Source organism: Euprymna scolopes, chromosome 18 (genome assembly GCF_053919585.1).
Source record: "Euprymna scolopes isolate OS-2025 chromosome 18, ASM5391958v1, whole genome shotgun sequence".
Classification (NCBI taxonomy): Eukaryota; Metazoa; Mollusca; class Cephalopoda; order Sepiida; family Sepiolidae; genus Euprymna; species Euprymna scolopes.
This window is the reverse complement of record NC_136499.1, coordinates 58170887-58194899: the sequence shown is the minus strand read 5'-3', so window position 1 is coordinate 58194899 and position 24013 is coordinate 58170887. Positions and strand designations below refer to the sequence as shown.

At 35.3% G+C, this 24013-nt stretch overlaps 1 protein-coding gene and 1 pseudogene across 2 annotated transcripts in view; one reads left to right on the top strand and one right to left on the bottom strand.

Annotated features, from left to right (window-relative positions):
* The window catches only part of LOC145297625 (solute carrier family 12 member 9-like), a 199946-nt gene that overhangs the window by 61278 nt on the left and 114655 nt on the right, over nucleotides 1-24013 (bottom strand). The gene's annotated exons all lie outside the window — the stretch shown is intronic.
* Nucleotides 4199-4315, top strand: LOC145301495 (5S ribosomal RNA; annotated as a pseudogene).

The window sequence follows — 24013 nt, the reverse complement described above, 5'->3', positions numbered from 1 at the left end:
CACTGTGAGTTAGATATTTAAAAAAAAAAAAATTATTTACTCTGAGGAGGAGGTGTCTATGGTCATCCTCGTCCCTGTGCCTTAGCTAGTCCATGCTTGATTCTAGCTAAAGTTCTCATTTACCACAGTACCTCAAGCACACCGGAGGGGGGGGGGTCATCTTACCTAAGATTCCCAAATCATATCGTGTTTTATTTATTATTTTATTTAATAAACAATAGGTAAACATAAAAATCCATAAAAAGTCATTTGTAAATACTCTGATCTTGGCCGAAAGGCCAAGAAATCTCTCATGTGTGTAAACCTTGAAAAATGTTAGTAGCTAACTAAGCTCCAAGGTGGAAAAGGAAGAGGAAACATTGTGCTCTTGTTAACCGTATGCATCTCATATAGAGATCAAGTGTTCACCTCAGGAAGGGGCCCTTTGATTTTTGAGAACTTCGACTGAAGAAAAATAAAACGAGTGGACTATATTTTTTTCAATATCTATAGACACATGTGCTTAGGCTCTCATCAGTGTAGGAGATGATAATTACTGCCATTTGGAGGAATCAAACCCAGTCGCTAAGATTGACAAGCAGACACAAACACTAAACAATCAGATAGTATTGAACGACAGAAAGTCAGAATATTGCGCTTAGGTGTGTGTTTAAACCCAAATTAAAAGTTCCTGTACGTTTCTTTTTTTTTTTATCCAATTTTTCGAGTTGGCTGGTCAGCGATCTAAAGCTGTGCTTCAGTGTGAATAAAAACTCTTCATACTTGTAAACTTTTTCGACTGACTCGCCGCATGCGTCATCATCAGGTATGTGATCAACTGATGGATTTATTATGAAACATTTAAAAAATATTTTAATATACCACCCCCAGTATCACGTTTGGGTGATGGTGGGTTTACATGCTCGAATGAATAAGGCTTCTGCAATGGGAGTAATTACAACCTTCGCCTCCACATAACAGAAGCCTTATTCATTAGAGCATGTAAACCCTTCATCAACCGAGCTCGATACAAGGGGAGGGGAGGGAATGCGATGTCACATTAAAATGTTTTTAAAAAAAACTTTCTTAATCAACTTTCTCAAATTCACCTGTTTTAATTTTGTGTCCCCATTCTTGATCCGAAAACGTTTATGTGACACATTTTTGTCCACAATTGAGCACAACATTAGATCGTTGACCGCCTCCATTGTAACTCATAAAATTTGATAAGAAAAAGGAACAAACAGGAAGTTTAACTTCTGTATGATAAAAAAAAAAAAAAAATGTACCCAGGAAAAAATGGTGGCCAAATATCATTCAAACACGGCAGTGTTTGCATATAAGGCTAAGTGGCATTTTTTAGTCATTTAGAACTGCTTTAAAGATTCACTGCTCGCTCATTTTTCAACCAAATTTCAAACAATTATTACAATTTGTAGATCACCTTCTCAGCTATATTGTGAAAAGAAATTTTCAATTTTCGTTCAGTAAAACAAAAGTTATGATGAATTTACTGGTGTGCAAAATCGTAAAAAAAAAACAAAAAAACATAAGGAGGTGAACAATGTTTTTTTTCTGACTAGTTTCCATAGCAACTGCGTCGCTTCAGCGACTGGTGTTGCTACTAATTCACAGCTCTTGTGAAAAGAGAAGTAACAAGTGAAACAGAGAGAATGGAAGCACACGAGTGTCGTACATTGTTATTACATATGTGTATGTTATGTTTATGGGGCAAAAAAATAAGACTGACATTAAACAAAGAACAAGTGAATTTACTGGAAGCCTGAAAAAATCAGGGTTTACAATAGAAAAATCCGAGTATGAAAAGTAACATGGTTAAGCTTAAACATGAAAAAGAAAAGGACAAAATATTTTAGTAAAAAAATATAATACATTTATAACTTTAAATATTGCACCATTAAGAATTAAAAAAAAAAAAATTGACATTATATAATCAATTCTTAATGCTGTAACATTTTAAGTTATAAATTTATTATATTTTTTACTAAAACATCTTGTTTTCTTTTCCATGTTTAATCTTAACCATATTACTTTTCATGCTCGCATTTTTCTATTGTAACATAATAATGTTCATCATATATTATTTATATAATATCTACTTATAAATAAAAGGCACTTTATACGTATGTGTGAGAGTTTATTCCCTATGAACTCCAAAACGGCTGGGTGGATTTTTATGAAATTTCACAAAAATTTATTTTATGTTCTTATATAGGTTTTCAATCAGAATACGTCTGATAAAAATCAAAAATATCCCATCAAAGAAAGAACAGTCTGATTTTGCCCAAGTTAAGACTTCTATACAACCTAACATCAAAAGTGCATTTGAGAAGTTTTCTCACCGCACAAACAGAAAGGCCCAGCATATAAAAAATCAACACTAGGACAGGGATGCATTCAAAATAAATATTTCTGTTTAGAGCACAACTGAACCACGATACTTGACTTTTGCATTTTAAACTTTAATTCAAGTCATTATATAAAAATGATTTTATAAAATCAACAGTAGGTTCTCTACAGTGCAATGTAAACTACAATGTATTATGGGCTAAGTCACTGCAAGAATGCATGTAAAGTTTCCTCCCAGTGCACCACAGTGGGTTCCCGACTAGAGCAGACAATCGATTTGATTAAAAAATCGGCAATTTCATAGATTTTAATTACAATAAAAATACAGTATTGAAAGTGTGAAACATTCATTGATCCTTATTCAATCCCGGGCAAATTTGGGTTTCCCTGCTAGTATTACATTTAATGTTTATCATTGTAATTTCACCTATGTACTTAGCAGCAGTCAAATAGTGTAAGGGTTAGAAGTGCGGACTGTTGCGTAGGCAATTGAATTTCAATCCTCACTTGAGACAGTTGTTGGTGTAGCTGTATAGAAGAGCTGTGATACAGTGAAACAGTTTGTAGAGATTATATATACAAGTGACCTTGTGTGTGTGTGTGTGTGTGTGTGTGTGTGTGTGCGTGCGCAGAATGTTTTGTAGCAAACTAGTGTCATTTTTGGCCTACAGACTTGAAACTTGATATATAGGGGATTCGGACCTGTAGAACAAATTAGATTTTGTTTTTAGCCAGTAAAAATAGTTGCTAAGGAGTCAAAATTGAAAAAAAAAAATGGAAATTGGCAAAAATGCTCCTCTACATCTATACGTTAAAGTCGTTAATTTTTAAAGTTTTTATATTCATCTCTTATTAAGAATAATACTGGAGTGCTAAATGTTTTTGTTTTGATTTTAGCTGATGGCACCCAACTCATTTTTTTTAAAACTTTGAATCATTACTTTATATTGATAATCAATAAAGAATTTGCTCTATAATAATAAAAACAAAATCTGCAGAAATTAAAATATCATATTTAAGCGTATTTTACAACTAGGCAACGCCAGATGGCATGCTAGTATATATATTAGTGATGAGACAATTCCAATTTTTTTCCCCGATTTCGATACAGTTACCGATTCCATACTAAATTCCAGATTCCGATACAAGTACCGATTCTGATTCTTTATAAATCTCCAAACATTTAACCATAGAAGTGTTATGTTTTTCCGATAATTGTAAGATACATGATAAATGTGCAGATATTTTCTCAAACATGACAATGCACTAGTAGGAGATGATCTATCGATTTTAGTCTCACTGGTAGTTTTAAAATCAATAAATATTTATTGTTTTATTATTACTATCAGCAATGGAAATTTAAAAAAAGGCAATTAAAGGAATCGATTTCGGCATCTAAAAATAAGTATAGATCTTTCCGATTCCGATACTTCTAAAAGTTTTGATTTTTCTGATTCCGATTAATCGTCCCAACACTAATTATATATATATATATATATATATATAACTACTTAATTTACTCACATAAAATTAATATATGAAAGTATAGATTTATGCGTAAACTTTAAGTATTTACTTCAAAAGTGCTCAATACATAGGTAGAGCTAGTTAGTAATTTATAAAATAGATATGACGATTAAGCTACACTGAATATTCCGCGTTTCATCCACTCTAGGACTCTTCAGGCTTATGGCGATTAAGCTACACTGAATATTCTGCTTATAAGCCTGAAGAGTCGTAGAGTGGATGAAACATGGAATATTCAGTGTAGCTTAATCGCCATATATATTTTATAAATTACTATATATATATATATATATATATATACGGCATTACTATATATATATATATATACGGCATAATCACGTTGACACACCGGTTCTCGTCAGATCACCAAAGTTAAGCAACGTTGAGCCTGGCTAATACCAGATGGGTGACCATTTGGGAATTCTAGGCGCTGTATGTGCTCTCCGCTTATCTCGGCATTGTTTCCAGTCGTCTTGTACCTCAACTTGCCACTGGTATGCAACAATGTTGACTCAGGAGAGGCGTGGTTAGAGGTTGCGCAAGTCTTGCCATACAAATTTCACGCGCAGGCACCCTTACAGTGGGTATCCATAGTCTGTCAAGACTGATGGAAGCCTTCATATATATATATATATATATATATATATATATATATATATATAGAGAGAGAGAGAGAGAGAGAGAGAGAGAGAGATGAACTAGCAACTAGCATATGTTTAGATAGGTTTAGTACATTGCTTTGCCAAATTGGTTTCTTACACAGCAATTAAAATGGAACCTTAGTAATAATGTTTGGATTCTCTTCAAATTAGCAACAACAAGAAAGATCACATGACCTAAGCCAAAAAAGCCTTTTTGGGCTGACACAATTCTTTTGGGGATGGAGGAGTAGGAGGAGATGATCTCATTCTCCTTTTTCAAATTAAAATAGAAGTCAGAAGGCGGAGGCGGCGGTGTCAGTAACATCAACAACCTAACACCACCACTTAAAGAAGAAAGCAGAGACCGAAGTGCTGGCCACATTTTTTTGAAAACTATTTGCTGCAAAACTACCTCCACCACCTTAACGCACAACGCATTATTATTTTTTTGAAAAAAAAGAAAAAGAAAAAATGAAATTAGTGAGAAAAACAAAATAACACAAAATTATAGAATTTTTTTTTTTCCCCATGGAATTCAATTCAATTATTTTTAACAAGTGGTTTTACAATGTTTGTACCGTAACGCCTTTCTGGGTGAAACCTGCAGTTTAGTGGCCTGAACATAATTCGATGAAAAATTGTATACAGGCGATAAATATTGTTTTATCTTGATCTTGTTATGAGAAACAATTTCAAGTTAAAATTCATTTAGTATTACGCTTATTATACTCCTGTGGACAACATGCTTGAAATATGCACATTTGCTGAAATACTCGAATGGAGTCGTCATACAAGCGGAAGTTAGAAATAATGGCGATGATTTTGGTTCATGAACACATTTCAAGTGTGTATCTTCTTAAGATTACAAGTGAAATCTATAATATAAATCTCACCTGTATGTATGTATGTATGTATGCCTAAACTTTCGCCATAGGCGATGGATTTTCACAAGATCAGTATCGTTTTGAAGCTCGACCCTTCGGGCGACAAATATTGAAAAATTGGCTAAAAACATTAATTCCTTCACCCTCAACTGGGCACTTTTTTACAGTGAGGGGTCGCTTTTTCCGATATTTTCGAAAGTCATCCCCTCTTTTCGATTGACTAGCATTAATTTCGATTGACTAGTCTTAGTTTAGGCGTCACTTTTTTTCACATTCTTTTCCTCCTTCGCGGTACGGGTTCGAGCCTGCCTGCCTGCCTACCAATTAAAACTTTCTCACCTCCAAACATGCGAGCAACGCTAGTACTAAACAGGCAAGTACTAAACAGATGTTAACTCCAAATGTTGCGGCACTTATATTCTAGCCAAAATACCGAGGAACAAGAAGATAAAGACTGGTGTTAGTGGAAAGATTTTTCTTTCGTCTAGTTGCACAACTATGGCTTTAGACTCTGATCTACTTTATTATTAAACCCATCGCTGAAGGGGTGATGTACGTGTTTGCATCTTTCTCAAGAGTTTTAGTGAAAGTGATACAGTAGATCCAATGGAAATCAAATGCGACTTGGGATTGAAACCCGACTGCATTTGTGCAGTCACTCCACATACTTCTGCATAAAATTGTCAGATAAAAATTCGTCCGTCTGAATTTAGTTCCATGAGATGAGGATTATTTGTACTATTGAGGGAAAAAATTATACATATACACCGTATATTTTGGCGTATAAGGTGACCGTCAGATAAGATGAGGTACAAAATTGGAGCAAATTTTAAATTTATATATCGGTTGTATAAAGATGACTGCTCAATCACAAAATCATGTTTGTTTAGCCTAGGCTAGAGACTGCAACACCCCGTATCTTATGAAAGATTGTTTTAAAGATGATTTTTTAACTTTAAGGGTTGTCTTATATGTCGAAGGATACGGTGTACATATATATGTGTATGTGTGTGTTTTTTCTCTCAACATCTGAAGAGAGGCTGTTCTTGTGAATATTTTCAAATGATATAAGGTTTGAAATTGTTTGAATGATAATACACAACTTGTTGCTATCAATCCGATCTTTGTTGTCTTGATTTTCTGAAAACAATATATGAATGCTCGATTTCAAAAATTGGTAATTTTGACGCTTACAAATTTAGTCACCTTATATTGACTTCAACTTTAGTGGTATATGAACAATTATCGAATTCTCAATTATCTTAACGTAATAAAATTTGGAATATTATAAATAAGATAAATATATATATATATATGTAGTAAAAATATCTAGATGCTGAAGCAATTATCCAGGGCAAGTTTGAATGAAAACGGGAAATTTATTAAATCAAGAATAAAAATGACTTCGAACATGCTATTTCGACAATTTTCTGGTAAAAAAGTATTTATGGGATTTCAATTTCAATATTACCTATAACGTTCTACCGATTTTCTTGCAGAACAGATTTTTGTTTATCATATGTATATTCCTTTATTGAATTATCTTTTGAAAAAATTTCTTATAAAAAATTAAAAGAAAAGAAAAATAATGCCCAATCAAGACATGTCTCTGCGAAGGCGCCCAATCAAGACATTTCTCGGCAAAGATGACTATTAAGACATTTCCTTGTGAAGATGCATTATTAAGACATTTCTCTCTTAAAATGATTGGGATAAGATTTCTATGAATAACTGGACAACATCAAGTTTGTTTGTTTTTTTTGTGGAGAAAATTCAGATCCCTCAAAGTGAACTCCATATTGGAACAAAAATAAAAATTGCCTCTGTTTAGAAGAATTTATCCTTCATTGACCGAGAGCAACAAAGATGAAGTGTAGTATCAGAATAGATAATCAACTACACTTTGCTCCAATCAAAAAGGTGTAGAAATATATATATATATATATATATATATATATATATATATATATATATATATATATATATATAAACGAAAATACAAATTGAAACAAAAATTTTCTAAAATGAGAGAAAAAAAAAAAAGGAGAAAATTTGACAATGGAAAGAAAGCAGAGAAAATGACAATGACTGTTATGCGATTAAATTCATAGAAATATTGAATTGCTAATGGGTGAAGATCAGGAAATAAACACTCACCGACCGCCCACTGATTTAACTAAAAGCCATCAAAATACCAACTCTTGGGGAGCATAGAAGGCTGAAACAATTGTTCGTTTTAAAGGGATGTCTTTGTAGTCAACACCTGACCTTACAGGCATCTTGTGGATATGGATTCCGAAAAGCTACCACTGTTGTTAGAAAGATCAACAATCGTTACATTTATACTGATAAGCAGAGCAATGGAATCAGACAATTAAACGTTGATTTCCAACTAAAACTATTCACTTCCTTATCTATACACTAGTAAAGAAAACTGGCATTGTTCAGTGAAAATTGTTTTAGGCTTGAAAGTTTTGAACAAGACTTTATTATGCGTTTTCATTTTCTTTAACTATTTTTTAGATTTTCTTATAGATTCATTTTGAAAAGGATTTCAAGAGAAGAATGTATTAAAAAGGGGCTTATATAAATTACTTGAAAAGGCATCTTAACTGAGAACTACATAAGCGTGAGGCGCCTTCGCAGGGGAGACATCTCTGCGAGGTGCCATAGCGGGAGCGACGTCTCCGTGAGGCGCCTTCGCATGGGGAAACGTCTCCGTGAGGCGCCTTCGCATGGGGAAACGTCTCCGTGAGGCGCCTTTGTGGGGGAAACGGCTAATATTGTAGTAATCGTTAGTAGTGAAAATTTGGTAATTAGATTACTTAAGGGGACGGTTCATCAAGAATTTGTTTACGTTGGAGTTGAAGACTGCCAAATTGTAGTCAACTGGAAAACAGGCAAACGGAAGAGAGTCCCACAGACGTGCAGTTTTTTTTTTGTTCATAGAATCTACGTTTAAGTTTAGGTACAGATAAAGATTATTGACATTGGTTTCAGTTAGACGAGTATTTTTCATGAAAGTTTGGTGAGTGTTGAACCATAGATTGGAGTTCAGACGAGTACTTGCCATGAAAATAATGATAAGCAGAGACAGGCTCAAACGTCTTTTCTGTGGAAAAGCGGTTGCAGGGAAGACAAAAGGGAATCCCCCACTAGGCTATGAAGTCTATTTTGAACTTTGTCAAAGCAGGGAAACGTCCTCGTCAGCCACATTAGCGGGGAAACGTCCTCGTCAGCCACATTAGCGGGGAAACGTCCTCGTCAGACACATTAGTGGGGAAACGTCCTCGTCAGCCACATTAGCGGGGAAACGTCCTCGTCAGCCACATTAGCGGGGAAACGTCCTCGTCAGCCACATTAGCGGGGAAACGCCCTCGTCAGCCACATTAGCGGGGAAACGCCCTCGTCAGCCACATTAGCGGGGAAACGCCCTCGTCAGCCACATTAGCGGGGAAACGCCCTCGTCAGCCACATTAGCGGGGAAACGCCCTCGTCAGCCACATTAGCGGGGAAACGCACTCGTCAGATGCCTCAGCAGGGAAATGCACTCATTAGACAATTTAGCAGGGAAATGCACTCATTAGACAATTTAGCAGGGAAATGACTCGTTAGCCACCTTAGCAGGGAAATGTATTCGTTAGCCACCTTACTGTCTTCATTAGGTACTTTAACAGGGAAATGTACTCATTAGATAACTTGACAAAAATGGCTTTAGAAGTGGCCTTATGAGATACATATAATTTTACTAGAGAAATACGTAAGTAAATTGTTCTGATTTTCTGCTGTACATTGTTTAAACATTGTTTACTGAAATGTTGTCTTTTCCAATTTGATCATGTATCTACAAATAATAACTTCATAAATCTGTTAATTATATTGTATAGTTTCTATTCTCATAACTTTCACTTTTAGTATCCCATTATTGTCTTTTGACGAGCAGCCTTGTCTGTTAACTTATTTACTTAGCCAGCCGCTAGTGTATTAGTATGGGAGGGGAAGAGTAGTTATATTGAAGATGTTTTCATTAAGTAGTTTGAACGAATTACAGGCTGTCTATTTCCTAATCTAGATAATGATTTTTTTTAATGACTAAACAATGGTGCATTGGTTTGGTGCGTGTTTTATTTACCAGATTTTTTGGGTTTTTTTTCTTTTAGACACCTTATGATTTGTTATCTTGCAGCAATAAACTTTGCGTCAGTATTGGACAAGTTGTTATGAGGAAGACATTCTCTGGATATTTGCAACAAAGTACACTAGGTTATGTTACAATATATATAAATTCATTTTTCTTTTGTGTGTATTGATATTCATATTAAAAACCCTCTTTTCTATTTATTTAAAAAGAAAATACAATTTTCTTATATATGGTTTGTGGAATTGCATTCACTAGCTAAAGATCTAGCTAATTTGCATATTCTTTTAAACATTCATTTTAATTAACTCCCTATTAGTTTCTTCGGTTTTCTAATGGGATGATCATATTTAGTTAACTATTACGTGTAATTATATTCATGCAGATATTCTACATGATTTATACTTGCATAATATTTGCGTAAAAAGTTTATAGTAAACTCAAAATTGTTTCCATATATATTTATGTATACGTATATATTTTTGTTTAACAAATTTTGCCTACCAAACTCCTCCTAGAGTTTTTGGTCTACAGACACGAAACTTCATATATAAGGTATTTGAATGCATGCAAAACTTTATATTTGGGTTTTAGCCCGGAAAAATCGGTGCTAAAGTGTGAAAATTAAAAAAATGAAATTTGCCAGGTGAAGGTCGAACGCCGGCATTACGAATGCATAACGTAGTAGCTATTGGTTCATGTTTTAATTTTTGGCCTTGTAGTAAACATGTTTTCATAGCTCAGTTATTGACGGCAGAAGCAAAATAAATCGTGAGCCAAATGTTTTGGTTTCGATTCTTGATGGTGGCATATAAGTCTTTTTTTTTTTAATACTTTTTAAATTATTACTATATATTGCATCCAATCTATCTATCTATCTATTTATAAATATAAAAGCGAAAATGTGTGTTTGTATGTATGTGTGTTTGCATGTCTCACAAAAACTTTCAACACGGGTCACGGATATATATAGATATAGTGGGGGGTACCCCGCGTTGCCCGGGTGTTTTGAGGTGGGGGTGGGTGGCGGTGGGGGTAATCAAAACATAAGAATAAGCGAAGTAAATATTTAAAAAAAAAAAAACACAAAAAACTATCTATATATATAAAAGCGAAAATGTGTGTTTGTATGTATGTATGTTTGTGTGTGTGTTTGTATGTCTCGCAAAAACTTTCCACACCTTCGCCCGACAAATATCGAAAAATTGGCCAAAAACGTTAATTCCTTCACCCTAAAATCAGCAGTTTTCTACAGGGTCAGCAAAAACCGTCCTCAATGCATGCGCAAATGATGTCGGAATCTGATTTAGTTTAAAGATTAAAAAAAAACACAACCTAATTTTGTGGACATCGTCTTAGCTCAGTTAATTAGAGGTTGGCGTCATTATCTAAAGGTTTTGGGTTCGAATCGTGGTGTGGATGTCTTTTTTTTTATTTTTAAAGGTTTAATATTGAAACAGGGTTATTTAAGCTATTTTTCAAGTTCTTTTTTTTTTTTTTTTCCGATTTTTACATTTACCATTGTTCGTTTGCCTTACGTTAATTTTTTTTGGCTGCTTTTTTCGAATTTTTTAATTAAGACTTAGAACACACACCTACAAACACCCGGGCAACGCCAGGTACCCCCCGCTAGTATATCTATAAAAGTGAAAATGTCTGTCTGTCTTTTCTCTACGGTAGTTAAGGAAGACTTATTGTACAGAAAGGCATTACTTTACATATTCACACTTTTTAATATATACATATGCACATAACCTTATGAACAGTACATAGGGTCCGAGCAAAGCTGGGCGGAACTGCTAGTATATATATAATTATATTGACACACCGGTTCTCGCCAGATCACTGAAGTTAAGCAATACCAGATAGGTGACTATTTACGAAGGCTAGGTGCTGTATGTACCATGCCAAAATCATAGTTTGGGACCTAGGACTGCGTTTAATTCCCTAGGAGAGATGCACCCCTTGAATAAACTTGCCAAGTAGGGAGGCGACAAGGTGGCACTCCACATAATGGTGTACCGGCAACCTGCTGCAAGATACCTTCCTGAACTTGCATATTAAGCACATGTTTGTTGCAATGAATCTGAAGTGTGTGCAACATGAAGTCGTGTCTCGTGGATCACCTAAAACACTTTGTAGCTGGGGCTGGCTCAATCCTAATGAGCAAAATGTATACTCGTATGCGAGTTATCGATGACATATATATAGAATTTTCCTATGACAACAAGGTTTTTAAAAATGTCTACACATATTCTTATTCAAACCAACATAAATCATGCTAATAGATATGACCTGAGGAAATTATATCTTTGAAAGCTAAGATAAAATAAATTTCATTTATTTTAACAAACACACATATTGTTTAAGGTTTTCCAAATTAAATATTTTCTTATAATTTTTAATTATATATACACACACACATTCTTATTCCAACCAGCATGAACCATGTTAATAAATACAACTTGATTTTTTCCCCCTTCTACCAGCATGTGTGCATTCAATCCAGGACAATAAAAAAAATACTATTTGCTTTGACAATATCTTTAAATTTAAAAAAGAAAAAAAAAAAAAAAATGTTCACAGCCGGAAAATCACAAATGGCGTAAACAAATACCGGATTATTTGCTTTTATTTAATAACTAGAATATGTACTCGGTGTTGCCCAGTATTAAACGTAACGTAAATAACCAATAGGCTAGCTTGCTACGATCTTTAAAACGTGTTTTCAAAACAACTTATTCTTCATATAAGGAAGCTGTCATGTGAACAATTCACGCATGCAGTCATGAAACAGTTGACAAACAGATAAAAATCTGATAATCCAGCAAATACAAATTTTTTACACCTTAGCAGCCCCGATGAAAACCACTTAAAAATTTTTTCACGTGTATGAATACCCTACATATCAAATTTCAAGTCTGTAGATCTTGTTGAGTATATAGGTTGAAAGTTGTACACACACACACACATTCTCACTTTTATAAAGATATAGATTTTACATCTTGAAGATATCAATAAAAAATACTGATAAAAATAATTATTTAACTATAAAATATGTTTTAAATAAATTCTTCACCGAGATAAACGAAATAAATCTAAAAAACAAGGAAAATGAATTTCGTTTCTCCATATTCTAATACAGGGTGGAACGATAAAATTGTCGCCCTAGAAAAGACGACATGATTCCATTTCCATTTAATCGGTTTCCTTTTTTGTAGCAGACCATTTACTATTTGGCAAGTTGTGTACAAATCCCAAGAGCGATAGGAGTATCCTATCATGTCTAAATGTGACACAATGTTCCACAGGCGAAATCAGAAATGTGCCACTGTACAACTCATGCTCTCTACCGATCAAAGTCATGACAACAGGACCATCGCCAGCACCCTCAAAATACAGCGCTGGATTGCCATGAATAACAGGAATGTGCCCAGGGTTATGAAAACAAAGTTTTCAGCCAAGGTTATGGTCTTTGATGTGGTTTCAAGTGAGGGCCACCTCATGCCAGCTCACATTTTCGAAGTTGGCTTGAAAATCAACACCAAAGTGTACCTGGATGTGTTGAAGAGTGTGGTGATCCCCTGGTACTATCAAGTGGCTGCTGGCAGACACTGAGTGTGGCAGTAGGACTCAACGATGGCCACAAATCCAAACCACTAGGCGCCATACTATATAGCCTACTAGCTGAAACAAGAAAGACCGCTCGGTGAATAGAAAAGATTACCAACAAAACTGGAAAAAAGAACTCAGTCGGGTTTAATCAGACATGCATAAATAATGACTACTGTCAAAGTATAAACTATATATACACTGCGTGTCAAATTATTAACGAGATAACATTTTTTTACCAGTTTCAGAAACTTATCGGAAGTTTTGTATCAAAAATTTCGGAAACGTTGGCTATGCTGACCTGTGCGTACTGTGAAATTTTTGTACTGTTCCACGCAATGTAAACAACTTGCCATCGTAATTGCTGAATCAACGGTATTTGAGGTGTATCAAATTATTAACAAGGCAGTTTTTTTTCGTCAATAAAATGGGTCGTAAATGTGGTTTGAGTAGTTCTGAAACAGAACAGCTAGCAAAAGGTAAAACTACCCTTGAAATATCGAAAATGATAGGAAGGTACCATCAAACTGTTGTCAAGGACCCTACAAAGGTACGTAAGAAAGCTGATAAAGGTAAATCTAGAGTTGTTTCACGCCGTTCTTTACTCCAAATTAAACGTGAAGTTGTTAAGTACCCTGGGCAGACAAGTCGAGAAGTCTCTGACCAAGCCAGATTGAAGAATGTCTCAAAAAGTACTTGATATCGCCTTCTGAAAGAAGTGGCACAGTCTGTTAAGTCTGTGACAAAGCCTCCATTAAAGCAACATCACATACTAAACCGATTGAAATGGGCAGAGGACAACATGAAAACGGATTTTTCCAAAGTTTTGTTCATGGGTGAAGTGCGTGTCACTCTTGATGGCCCAGATAACTGGAGCAAGGGATGGGTTCTGGATGGACGACATCGTCATCAGCGTTTAAGGCGCCAACAAGGTGGTGGTGGGATAATGATTGGGGCTGGGATTATCGGGGGTATTTTAATTGGCCCATGGAGAGTCCTAGAAGGCATAAAAATGATATCAAATGCTTACATAGCTTTTCTAAAGGAGCACTTTGAACCATGGCTGAAGAAGCAAAGGTTGACGTTCAGGAGAACCATTATTTTTATGCAAGATAATGCTCCCTCGCATGCAGCAAACAAAAGCAAAGAGTATTTGTAACAACTGGGGTTCTATGGGCTATGGAAGATAGAGTAGTCCACGAATTCAGCAGATTTTAACCCAATTGAGAACCTTTGGAGTATCATGAAACGACGCCTCTATGCAAGTGGATGCCCATTTAAGAGCAAAGAGGAGTTGTGGAATGCTCTCCAAGCGGTATCGCGAGGAATAATTCTTGACAAATACATACAAGCATAGGTGGCCAGCATTGCCTGGGTGTTTGGTGGTGTGTGTTCAGCAAAAAAAAGATGTGGTAGTAGGAAGGCAGGCTCGAACCTGTACCGCAAAGGAGGAAAAGAATGGGGAAAAACCGTGACGTCTTTGCTGTTACGATCACCACCAAACCGGAAGTGACAGAGGTTTAAATTAAGGCTAGACAATCAAAAAGAGGGGATGACTTTCAAAAATATTGGTGAAAAAAGCAACCCCTCCCTGTAGAAAAGTGTCCAGTTGAGGGTGAAGAAATTAATGTTTTTAGCCAATTTTTCGGTATTTGTCATCTGAAGGGTGGAACTTCCAAACAATACATTTATATATTGGTAGTTCAAATTTTCGACCCAAACCGATTAAAAAGCTTGCCATATCTCTGAATACCGTTTATGTAAAATTTCAAATGTTTAGACCAGAAATTGTCTGAGTAATTTGGTTGACCCCTTAACAGCCAAATTTCTGACCGAAAACAGATTGCAAAGATTTCCCCAAATCTCAATACCCTGTACATCAAATTTCGAGTCTGTAGACTGAAAATTGACAGAGTTATTGCGTAGGGAAACATACACAGACAGACGCACATTTTCACACACACACATTATCTCTTCTCTATCTCTTCTCTATATAAATAAAATGAACTCATTTTTTCCCCTCCGACTTTGACGTTTATAGGACTGCACCTGTATACATTTGGTGCAGCCGTATCATACACAAACTGAATCACGACATCTGCCGTATGTTATAGGGTTATTACATATCAAGGATCTCGCTGATCACAGTTTCCTATATTCTGTCTGGTGAGAGTCCACTGTAAAAATCGGTTACATTTAATGGAAGTAGTAAAGTAAACTCTCTCTAACAAATTCATCCTACCACCGTCACTCACTTACACCGTACCAGAACATTCACAGGAGACATTTAAAACCGATCACCGGTAAGAATTTATCTAAAAACTGGACTGGACTTACACTGAAACGAACCACGCTTACTTTGCCATTGTTTAGCATAAAACATAAACACAATTTATAAAGCATTTATTATAATAAAATTAGATTCAAACAGAACACAATCCGTTACCTGGAATTGAATTCACAATTACATTACTTCGATTTCGTTATAACCCGCGTGGTTAAAGTTTAATGAAAACCTGAATTGACATTTACGTGAAACGCACCAAACCTACTTACTTACTTACTTACACAAACACAACTTCCGTTTCGCTCTTTCCTTACGTGCTTTTTTGCTTTCTTTCTTTCTTTCTTACCTTTCGTTGTCTTTTTGCTTTATGGGTGATGGTGGTGGGGGTACTTCCCTATCTTTATCTTTCCTTTCGGTCTTTCCTTCTTTCTTTCTTTTCTCTCCATTTTCTGCTCTTTCCATTGTTAAAACGAAACGAAACAACCGGATATTCCAGGTTTTACTTACACTCTATCACTCTACGACTACTACTTGTGTATCCAACTCTATTTGTGCCAGTAAAAAAAAATAGCATTTATTGTTTTTGGTAATAATTATTAATTGCTTATTTGTTTTGTTTTTCACCCTTTTTTTAGACTAACCATTCTTTAATCTCATTATAAAATCGATTTTTCCAACTACATTTTAGGTGGGGGGGGCATTACAACCTCCGAAGGGGGTTTGTATTACTGTACACATAGATTCGAAAAAGTTGTCAAAAAAAAAAAAAAAAATACATAACAAATAAATGTTCTCAAAGCCCAGATCAGTTACTTTTCTGCCAAACTGGATATCTTTTTCGTGTTTTTATTCAATGTAACAATATTCGGCTCGAAAACCATACAGTGTTTACCGATGTATTCGAAAATTCAGGAAGGCGTCTCAGTCACACCCTCTTTAACACCGTAAGTATAGAAAAAGGTGTTATAAATAAAAAAATATACAAAATACTATTAAAAACACGCCGAATATATTTAACAGTATTTCATTAAGTTTTTTATTTATAACATCTTTTCCCAATTCAATGTAACATGTTTATTCAGCTCGAAAACCATACAGTGTTTACCGATGTATTGGAACATTCAAGATGGCGTCTGATTCTCTCTTTAACACGTAAGTGTGGGAAAAGATGTTATAAATTTTGTATAGTTTTTTATTTATAACACTTCTTCCATACTTACGGTGTTAATGAGGGTGTGAGACGGAGACGCCATCTTGAAATTTCGAATACATTGGTAAACATTGTATGGTTTTCGAGCTGAATAAATATGTTACATTGAATAAAAACACGAAAAATATATCTATCCAGTTTGGCAGAAAAGTAACTTATCTTGGCTTTGATAACATTCATTTGTTATATATTTGTTTGTTTTTTTTTTCCACAACTTTTTCGAATCTATGTGTACAGTAATACAAACACCCATTTTGTGTTTTATATAGATAAAGTACAATTGTTGAATGTTACTGTTTTGATTATATTCGTTGGGGGGGGGGACAATTAAATAATTAAGAAAGATTAAAATGAAGCGAAATTTAAGTTTCCGTTACATTTTTACAACAACCGTAAAACAGTGCATACTCAGCAAGTTTTATCGTATTTTATTTATTTTTTTGCATAATTAATGATGGAAGTATTTTTCTGTTTATTTTCTTAACATCTATTAAAAAAAAAAAATTAATTTGTACATTCTCTGGAAAAAAAGAATCAAACTTTTCTCTACTTACACATGTGTTCCATTTTAACAAACTGAGCCACAGCAACGCGTGGCCGGGTACAGCTAGTGAAAATATATAGGGTATTCAAACCTATGCGAAACTTTATATTTGGGTTTTAGCCAGAGAAAATCGGTGTAAAAATTAAAGAAATGGAATTTGCCAGGTGAAGGTCAAACGATGGCATTACGAATATGCATGTGTAGCATAACTAGCTATTTGTCCATTTTTTATTTTTATTTTTAGCCTTGCAGCAAACATGTCTTAGGAATTAATGTCAAAGGAAAAAGTATATCGTAAGCTAAATATTTTGATTTCAATTCTCGGTGGTGGTGCACAACTCATTTTCTTATTACTTTTTAAATCATTACTATATATTGGGTCAAATATAATCTATAATATAAATCTCACCTGTCTGTTTAAATATATGTATGTATGTTTGTATGTCTGTCTGAAACTTTTGAGACATGTCGGAACGTGACTAAACTGGTATTGTTTTAAACCTCAAACTTTCGGTCGAAAAATATCTAAAAATTGGTCAAAAACATTAATTCCTTCACCCTCAACAGGGCGGTTTTATACAAGGAGTTGCTTATTTCACAGATATTTTTGAAAGTCATCCACTCTTTTCGATTGACTAGCCTTAATTTTGACGTTTGTCACTTCCAGTTTTGCGATGGATGCAACAGCAAAGACATAACGTTTTGGGGTTTTTTTTTTCACGTTCTTTCCAATTTTTTTTTTCTCAACACACACCGCCAAACACCCGGGCAACACCAGGCACTCAGGCTAATCTATCTATCTTATCTATATATATATAAAAGGCAAAATCTGTGTGGCCATTTCGTGTATGTCTTCAAAACGCTTTTCTCGCACACGCTCCCGAAGTCGTTACTATCGCTTAAAACTGTGTATATAGGTCCTATATAATAATATCTAGGAATTAGGAAAGCGCATAGCGTATAGATTTATTTACGTCGATTTTTTACAAAATTATTGCTATTTTGGCTTCTCGCGTGTTGATTGGGCTTTTTAGTATAAATAAAGTGAAACTAAACTCAAACGGACGTGTTCGCGGCATTGCGCCGGGAAAAACGTCCAGAAGCAATCAGCTTTGATCAATCTTGTATATCAGACAGTCAAATTTCGATAAACAAACTCAGACGCTGACGCTGTGTGACTTCTATTTGACCTTCTTAATTAGGTCAAATGGAAGCAGCAAAGTTAACTTTTATTACGCACGCCTGTTTTTATAGTTATAGTTACATCAATAAATTCAAACACATCTTCGCTGTATGTCGCGGTGGCCCAATGGTAACATCGCACTTTTTTTCTTTTTTTTTTTCACACATTAATTTCCAACTCAAGGGTACAGGTTCGATTCTCATACTCACCTACCCAAACATTTTTTTATTATTATTTACCCTCCCCCCGAGTTTTGATTTACCTCAAGACACCCGGGCATCGCCGGGTACCCCCCGCTAGTATATATATATGAGAGAGAGAAAGTGATTGAAAGATTCAAAAAAAGTTTTTTATACAAAGTTAAATTTTGTAACATTTATTCTAATTATTAATTTATTTTTTAACTACTTTATTTTATCTTGCTAAAAATACTATAACTACATGAGTTGATTTATTAAGCAGACCAAAAATAGCAATTGGGACCTGGTAAGAGGCTTAAAGGTCAATCACATGGTTCATGATCACGTGACCTCTAGTTTGTAGTCTAGAGACATTTTAACCAAATCACAATGAAAGGACTTGACATCGTTTCTTTTCCTTTCTAATTACACATTCCTTTCTGTGTCACCTTAAAAAAATAAATAAACAGAAAATGTTTTTATTGTTTTATTTATTTTTTTATTAGAGGAAGGGTCACTGTTTATGAAGGCCCAGAGGCCACTTGATGGTTAATGAGTTAACGTACCATAAATCTGCAGGATCATCTTCCTTAACTAAGCACTTTTAAAGAGAAGATTTTGTTGGTTTGACCATGTTACATATCACAACACAGGAGAGTTTATCCAGAAAGCAATACACCGACACCCAGGGGGTCAGATGAAAACGTGGTTACATTCCATCAAAGCAACTAACGAATCTGCATCAGGTCCACAGTGCTTGCCACTGGCCCTGAGACTGGCTATCCATAACCATCATGTGTAGTCTACATTTATCCAGGACGCTGTGTTTTCTGAGAGGAGCTGTCTCAACCCATCCTGGGTGAAAGCTGCCAAAGTCAAGACATTAATTATCGGTAATGGCGGAAATTGGTAGAAACTGATTATTTATGAGAACGGCTCAACAAAGAACTTGTTTACATTGGACTTGAAAACGAAAAGCTGAGAAGCAGCCTCGTGGCATTGTGTTCTACAGATGAGCAGCTCTAGAAAAGAAGCTTTGGTAATGGAATTTTCATTTAGTTTTGGATTATTTTCAGGTAGTAGAAACTACGTACTCTATGAAATTAAGTTAGTTGGATTTTTCAAGTCAGACCCAAATAGAATATAAGCTGACAAATGAAACATTCCTTATAACTAATATTTATTGTTATTGTATTGTAGCATGTTTAACAGTTAAATTGATATTGTCCTTAAGAGACGACTTGCCAACGTGATGTGATTCCGTAAAAGTTTTACAGAATTGTTCATAGATTGTATAGAATAAATGTAAAATAGGGCATGAAATGACATTTGGGGTTTGTATTACTATACCCAGATTCGAAAAAGTTGTCAAAAAAAACAAAAAAAAAAAACAAATATATAACAAATAAATGTTATCAAAGGCAAGATAAGTTACTTTTCTACTTAATTGGACAATTTTTTTATTGTTTTTATTTAATGTAACATGTTTATTCAGCTCGAAAAACACACAATGTTTACTGATGTATTTTGAAAATTGCAAATGGCGGGAGGGGGAGACTCTGTTGAACACGGTAAGGGAAAATGAGTTACAACTAAAAAATATACAAAATACTGTTAAAATAAAAAACACTGGATATATGTCAGCCTATGTTACGGTAACATATATTGAGCGAGTTTCTAACAGTATTTTGTTTAGTTATTTAGTTTTAACTCATTTTCCCAAACTTACCGTGTTTAACAGAGAGTCTGGCGCCATTTTGAATTTTCAAATATATCGGTAAACACTGTATGTTTTTCGAGCTGAATAAACATGTTACATTAAATAAAAACACTAAAAAATTATCCCATTAGGTAGAAAAGCCTTTGATAACATTTATTTGTTATATATTTGTTTTTTTTGACAACTTTTTCGAATCTATGTGTGTAGTAATACAAACCGAACATTTGATAGTCTGGATAAGAATTGTACAATATCAAGAGATGTGACATATAGATTGGGAGGACTTTCAACAAACACGTTGAGGTGTTCCATGTAGTATTTCTTGCTGATGAGTTCAATTTGTGTGAAACATCACGATGTTAACATTAAGTACAGACATGACAACATATCTTATTGGAGGCTCAACAGTTGGTGAGTTTGCATTTCCACATTAAAAAATAGATGTCAAGATTGCAAAGGACCATTATGACATTCTAATTCTTCAATTGGAGAAATGAAGAACATACATAGAAGAAAATTATGTGAATTATAAATAGAGGGGGGGAGAGGTTAGGGGGAGAAAGAGAAAGGGGGGAGAGAAAGAGAAAGGGGGGAGAGAAAGAGAAAGGGGGGAGAGAAAGAGAAAGGGGGGAGAGAAAGAGAAAGGGGGGAGAGAAAGAGAAAGGGGGGAGAGAAAGAGAAAGGGGGGAGAGAAAGAGAAAGGGGGGAGAGAAAGAGAAAGGGGGGAGAGAAAGAGAAAGGGGGGAGAGAAAGAGAAAGGGGGGAGAGAAAGAGAAAGGGGGGAGAGAAAGAGAAAGGGGGGAGAGAAAGAGAAAGGGGGGAGAGAAAGAGAAAGGGGGGAGAGAAAGAGAAAGGGGGGAGAGAAAGAGAAAGGGGGGAGAGAAAGAGAAAGGGGGGAGAGAAAGAGAAAGGGGGGAGAGAAAGAGAAAGGGGGGAGAGAAAGAGAAAGGGGGGAGAGAAAGAGAAAGGGGGGAGAGAAAGAGAAAGGGGGGGAGAGAAAGAGAAAGGGGGGGAGAGAAAGAGAAAGGGGGGAGAGAAAGAGAAAGGGGGGGAGAGAAAGAGAAAGGGGGGGAGAGAAAGAGAAAGGGGGGGAGAGAAAGAGAAAGGGGGGAGAGAAAGAGAAAGGGGGGGAGAAAGAGAAAGGGGGGGGAGAAAGAGAAAGGGGGGGGGAAAGAGAAAGGGGGGGGGAAGAGAAAGGGGGGGGAGAAAGAGAAAGGGGGGGGAGAAAGAGAAAGGGGGGAGAGAAAGAGAAAGGGGGGAGAGAAAGAGAAAGGGGGGAGAGAAAGAGAAAGGGGGGAGAGAAAGAGAAAGGGGGGAGAGAAAGAGAGAGGGGGGGATAAAAAGAAAAAAGTGACAACAAAGAAGAAAAAAAGAAAATAGAGGGAGGGGGGGGGAGAGCCAGTAGATTTTGTCCAAACAGCATAATCATATAACTGGTTCCCATTAGATGACAAAAGTTAAGCAATCGTAAGCCTGGTCAGTACCATTTCGGAATATTAGGCATTGTATGTAGGAGCACATTGACACCTCCCTACAACAACTGCAAAAACCTAAAGTCGTTATATCTGACGGAGATATATAAGTGACTGGGCACTATTTGTGAATTTGATATCCCCATGAAACTTCCTTCTTTGGAAGAAGCCAATTCAACCTGCCTTCAGTGGATTAGTGGGTTCAAACTGGTAAATGAAGAAAAAAAAATAGAGAATGATTGTGGAAATCATCTTTTTCCTAAGTTATTTTTCATCATTAGATCACCACGTCAAGGCTAAAAGCTATTCGAGGATAAGGGTTAAGGAGATGGAATACAGCAAAAAAACTAGGATCATTAAGGGAGTACTAACATTGATCAATGGTACAAACTGCGTTTTATTACTTATGGGATGGTTTAGAACAAGAATTTGTTGGCACTGAATTTGATGACCAAGTTGTCATCAGCAGGGAAAGGGGTATTGAAAGATCTTTGGCTATTTTGCATTGACTAAGACCACCTTCATGTTGACCTACGATTCGTCCTCACATAAATTCTGATAGGATTGATGCTCTTTTGGTTTGTGGTATGCTTCAATGTTGTTAGATGCAACTTTAATGAGATACTCTAAGTTATTTTAGCACTATTCTTATCTGTAAATATAAATAAGCATATATTAATCTTAGGAAAAATATTTATCTTGGTGTCTATTCTTTTCTGTCATGTCTGTATACAATCTCACGACACACATGGTTCTAGACTAACTTGGCACTGCCCTCTATCTACACCACGATTAGGCCAAGTGCCATATAAAGATTTGTTTAGCAAGTAACAAAAACAAATCTAATCATTTTATAGGCGATGGTTGATCAAAAGATTGATTTGATTGGTTGATTAGATGTTCTACACTGACACATAACAAAGGTCAAGTTATCTTTCTTTATTTGAATGGAAGTCAAAATATCAACTTAGAAACAATTACATCTCTTATTTCACTCAATAACCTCATTTCAATTTTTAACACACTTCTTAAAATCATACACACACACTTTTTATTTGTTTTTGCTACACATTCATGAACATGTTTCAGTCAGCCAGTTACAAGTAACCAGAGACCTCATCAGACGTTTTAGCTAGACATAAAGCAGACATTTGCTCTTTATATAATAGATGGGGAAAGCTGAAATTATACTATTACTATTTATCAATGCTCAATTTGGCCACAAGAGTGGATGTGTATGTAGTGTAGTATCTGTTCTTTTGTCATGAGACTATCCTCCCAGGCATTACTACCAATATTTGTTTTTTTTTGGGGGGGGGGGTAATGTAGTATCTATTCTGTTATACCATCTACTCAGGCATTACCTCTTCATTTGGGAAAGATATCCGTTAGTCATATTAACTAGCAAAAATATGCACTCAGAGGGGGCCGATTTTTGATAATCTATTACTAATGAAGGTTTCATATCTGTCTGAAGCCGAAACTATCCTATAACAATATTTTAATGCTCGATTCAGTTTACTAGATTATTTAATGAACTATCTTGCAAAGATCATTTCATGCTTTTCCATATTTTCTATTCTTCATATATACCAATATTTTTTTTTAATTAGAAGCTCAACGATGGCATTCCACAGTAGATAACGATTAAAAATATTTCCCAAAATCAAATACACCCAAGAGATGCGACGTGACGGTGGTTAAGTAGTTAACGACACGGACTGACGGCCTGGGTGTCCCTAGGTCAAATCCAGTTCATTTCACAAAAATCAATTTCACTTAGGATGTTGGCAACCGTCACATGATCCCTCCCATAATCCTCAATGTCTTTCCAGAAATAATTCTGACTAGAAAAATATCGACTAAACCAATGTCAGCAACAGAAGCTTTAGATTCATACGATATGATGAAAAATACAATAGATTTGGAATAATCAAACAGTTTGATATCCTTTTAGATCACTTCATATTAATAAATTGTATTTTGTTTTTTTTTAAATTTTAACTGGACATATAAACATAAACACACACATACAGACAATTGCCCTTTACATAATAGACAAGTTCCTTTTAAATAGTTCTGACCCACTGTTCTGATAAATATTTGGATTAGCTGATGATTAGCTTCATGAAATCCATGTACGATCTGTATAAATTAAGTATTCACATAACACACACACACACACACAAACTGGCCCGCAACGGAAATAGCCCAAAAGAGACGGCAAAAATACACTAAGACCTTCCATTGCAGAAAACTGGAAGAAT